Consider the following 4,709-nt stretch of genomic DNA (forward strand, 5'->3'; position numbering starts at 1 on the left):
TATAAAAACAATTTAAGTCAGCGCTGCATCTTAAAACATAACCCTGTGGTTTCAAACACTGCCCTAGGTCTTTGGCATTGGAATTCAGGTGGAGGGAAAGCGAATGTTTTTCCTCTTGGCACAGGGCTCTACCTCTCCTGTGGGCGTGGTGGACCAGAGCAGAGAGAGTAGCCATGACCTCGAGTGCAAAGCCGGCTGAGCTGACAGCTCTTCAACACCGCCAGTCTGCAGGCTGGCAGCTTTTCCAATTTTACACCCTCCCAAAGGTTTGTTTGTGGACTTTATTTTGTGATCCAGTTGACCATGGTGTTACTGCTCTTGCTTTATAGCATTTCTACCTTTGCAGTCAGGATCTTTGAGACTTATGGCTCTAAGGGATAAAATGTTTCCTGTTACTTACGTAACCTAGATGTCAGAAAGGATCATGCTGCCTGGCGAGATCTAGAGGGGCTTAATCCAAACTTCCCATTTTTCCCATACCTGGCTCTGGAAAAGGCCAGCGCCTTTCCGGTGCTTCTGTGGATTTCCACGGACCTTGTACTCGTGCTCACCTCTGTCTCCCTGTTCCTCCTTGTGTAGGGAGCATATTTTCCCTTCTACATCTTCTTTTATCCCCACTTTGGCTTCCATCCAAACGTAGAATTTGTCCTTTTCTTTCATTTCTGCTAAAACCCACGAGACTTTTGCTTGTATAGTAAACATTACTGAAGGTTTAGGGATATTTTGCGGGAGGGAGTGAAATGAAGGGAAGAAGAGGGTTTATTTTATAGCAACACAAATGATTTGACATCAGATGTTTGATGTTTCTGTTCTTCCAAGTCTTTCAGCCACTCTACCCCCTTCCTCTCTCACCTTTCTCTCTCCTTCCACTCCCAACTTTCTAGTCCTTTCAAACAGAACTGTTCCCCTGTCTCTTTTTAAGCCTTGTCTTCAGAATCTCACCTTTTCTCCCCCACAGCTTGTCAAGATAGTCTCCCTAACAATTTCCTTCCCAAAATGCATTCTGTTGTTAGGGAGTTAGATGACTGTGGGCTGCCCCCTGCACCTATCGAAGCTCTTTACTTTACATTCCTCTTGCCTGGGAATAGAACAAATATCAGCTCAGTGCTTACAAAGCACTTTGACCTACATGAGCCCCTGGGTGAAATGTCATGCCCATTTTACAGATGTGGAACCAGAAGCTCAGAGAGGTTGAGTGAATCATCTGAAGCCACATAGCCAGATAAGTGGGGGAGTAGAAATCTGCACCCAGATCGAAGGTTTTGATCTATGACCCATGTCATCATACACAGACAGGATGAATGCTGTCTGAACCTTAAGGGATCTGAGGCCACATGGATTCCAGCGTAAATGATTAACATGGGACAACCCAGTTGGCCTGGGGAGGGGGACGGGGGGCAGCGGGGCAGCTCCAGCAGGTGTGTGCATTCTCTAGGAGTTGGACTGCCAGTTCCCACCCCATGCCTTCTTCTTCCTTCTGTCTCTTGCTGGCTAGCTCCTTCTCATCTTCAGGTCTAGGTATAGAACTGGCTACATAATGTGTGGGGTGCAGTATAAAATGAAAATGCTGGGCCTCTTGTTCAAAAGTTATTAAGAATTTTTAAAAAACGACAGGAGAGGGCCTCCCTGGTGGCGCAGTGGTTGAGAGTCCGCCTGCCGATGCAGGGGATACGGGTTCGTGCCCCGGTCTGGGAGGATCCCGTGTGCCGCGGAGCGGCTGGGCCCGTGAGCCGTGGCTGCTGAGCCTGCGCGTCCGGAGCCTGTGCTCCGCAGCGGGAGAGGCCACAGCGGTGAGAGGCCCGCGTACCACAAAAAAAAAAAAAAAAAACGACAGGAGAACATTAAGCTAAGTATGGGACTCTTGGAAGCAACTATACCGGTCATATGCTCACAAAGCCATCCCTGTATGAAGGTTACCCCCTCCACCCCCCGCCAGGAAGCATCCTCTGGCTCCGCATTCTGAGCTCGGTGCTTATCATACGCTGTCATCGTTTCTTCTTTATGCGTCTGTTCCCCTGTTACTCTGTGAGCTTCGTGAGACCTGTGTCCTGTTCACTGTTGTTTCCTGGTGCCCAGCACAGGCCCTGACGAAGAGCAGGGGCTCAGTGGATGCCTCACTGGGGGCTTGGGGCTCCTGAAAGTGGGACCTGGAGGAACCAGGTAGTGAATAGTAATGTCCAGGCAGTACCCACCCAGGACCACACAAGTTCAGACCAGGCATGACTGAGCCTATGGGACTTGGCAGGGGTTTTGGGCATGGGGTGGAGGTGAGGTGGGGACTCATTTTCTCTTCAAGAGAATATGTTAATCATTTACTGCCCAGGACCTCACAAACCCTGCTCCTCAGGGCCAAGTAAGGTGTGACCCAGACAGGGAGGTGGGGCACAGGCAGGGGACAAGGGCAGAGAGCATGGAACAGACACAGAGCCCTTCCTGGGGCTACACAGCCTGGCCCACTGACCCTTCTTTAGCCTCCTGAGGCTTCTAAGGCCCCCATGCCCCTTACCCACCCTCCCTGCTCAGTGGTGTGTGTGGGAACAGGGAACTGTTTCTCTAATGTCTCCTCAAAGCTAGGGGAAGGGAAGAGGGCAGAATTCTCAAAGGTTTCAGACAACAAGGAGCCCTCATGTGGAACCCCCTGATTCCCACAGATTTCTTTTTGTTCTAAGTGATGGAAACCCTACTCTGTAAGCAGAAAAAGAGATGTATAATATTAGCTGAAAACTGAGAAGCTCAAGGGTAGATGTGTATTTAGGGATTGCTGATTCTTGAGCCCAAATGATGTCACCAGAGCTCAGTTTCTCTCTTTTCATTTCTCTCTGGTTGGAGGGCAAGGTTTGAGACCTCCTGAAAACTCACCAAAACCCTGGAAGGGCTCTGATTGGCTGGGCTTAGGTAATGAGCACATCTTTGAGCCACTCCCTGTGTGTAGGGATGGGAGCAAGGATGGTCCCTCCAGATTCCCTCCCATAGGTCCCTCTCCTCCCGTAACAAGCAGGGCTGTGCTGCCAGGGGAGGGGCAGGAACGGGATGGACCGGCAGAGCAGCCAGTGACCAGATTTTTTTTTTTTTTAAACCCAACACCACCTCCTCTCTGTGTCACTGGCTTCTGAGCCTCTAGAGTCAGGTCCCAGGGGGATCCTTGTAGAGAGGAGACTGCTGAGCGTGGGGAACTGCCTGGAATGTCAGGGCTCTGGCTGGTGCCCCAGGTTCCCTGTTTCTAGAAACCTCTTCCCGTCTTCCTTCAGAGCAGATCCCAGGGTTATCTGCACAGCACAGGGTGAGGAGACCACCAAGCAGCACTTTCTCAAAGGGCTTTAACTCCAGATTGCCTCTCTTTGAGGCTGGGAAATATTTTTTATTTTAGTTTTACCTCAGAAATAAGCCAGTCATAACCAAAGGAAGACAAAGAGAACCCTATGTGAAAGAATTAAGTGCCCGCTGCTCTTGGGTCCTTTCCTTTCGACTTCTGTTACCACAAACCTGTTCCCCAAGGCCAAGCAAGGCATAAAGAACTCTACTGATGATGGTGATGAGCATTTTCTTCAGCCCTGTGGGCATTTCTCTTTTTCAGACGTGCTCAGAGGAAAGACCAAATTTTTTATCAGTTGATTCCATATTTAGTGGGAAAATAGGAAGATTTCTCAAGAACCTGAGGTGGTGGAGAAATGTCTCCCTGCTGTGGTTGTTCTACCTGTGGTTCTGGGTTAAATGTGAGGAAGGAGCTGGATCTTAAAGCCAGGAAATCCAGGTTCCATGCCTGTCATCTCAGGACCTTTAGGTCGACCTTGGCTCCTGTCACTGGGCCTCACTTGCCCCACCTGTAAAGTGAGGGGTTGGACAAGATGACCCCAAAGTTCCTTCTTAGCTCTTAATTACTGTGAGTCTCGGTCAGGTCGAGAAGGAAGACCAATCAGGATTCTGGTTCTGTTCTGCCCTTGCCATGACTCACTAGGTGACCTTGGGTAAGCTCCTTACCTTGCTGGACCTGTTCCCCACCCTTGAACATCCTATATCCCATAGGAGGGCTGTCTAAGAGGTGGTCAGTATTCAGGAGCCCTTTTCCTCAGCAGGCTCACCACTGAGGACCCTGTGTACTAGGAAACTCTAGACTGGGTCCAGCCTTCTAGTGAAGTCTGTGGGTCCAGCCCCCCATATCTGGGGCTCACACCTAGTCACATGGCTTCAGGCCTCCCTGCCCTATTTTGGCCACTCCGGCCTTGCTCTGTCTTCCAGACCCGGAAACCAGTACGGACATGCCTCAGCCAAAATGTTCAACTCTGCAAAAGCCTCATCAAGGACTGTTCTGAGCCAGTGGGAGGGCCTGATGCTGGGTAGGACATCGAGGAAGTAGATGTGACTCCCATCCTTGGGGAGCTCATTGTCTGGGGTGGAGAGGAAGGGCCAGTGTGAGCCTTTACCCGGTGTGGTGAGAGAGGGACAGTGGAAGAGAGGATTTCAAGTCAGGGGAACTAAGAGGTGGTTTTGGATGGGACGTTGAAGGATGGGGTGGACCTGAGATGGAGCTGCAGGTTGAGGGCCCAGTGCAGTGGAGGAAGTGCAAACAGTCTATAGGGTCCGGGGGAGGAGGGTGATGAGTCTGGAAGGAGCATGAGACCAAGTCTCCACAGGCTGTCATGGCCTGGACTCGGGGCTGGGGAGGCGGGGAGGCGGGCCTGGGGAGGCAGTGAGCGTTCTAGACTGGTCAG

This window comes from Hyperoodon ampullatus (assembly GCF_949752795.1).
Source record: "Hyperoodon ampullatus genome assembly, chromosome: 6".
Taxonomy (NCBI): Eukaryota; Metazoa; Chordata; class Mammalia; order Artiodactyla; family Ziphiidae; genus Hyperoodon; species Hyperoodon ampullatus.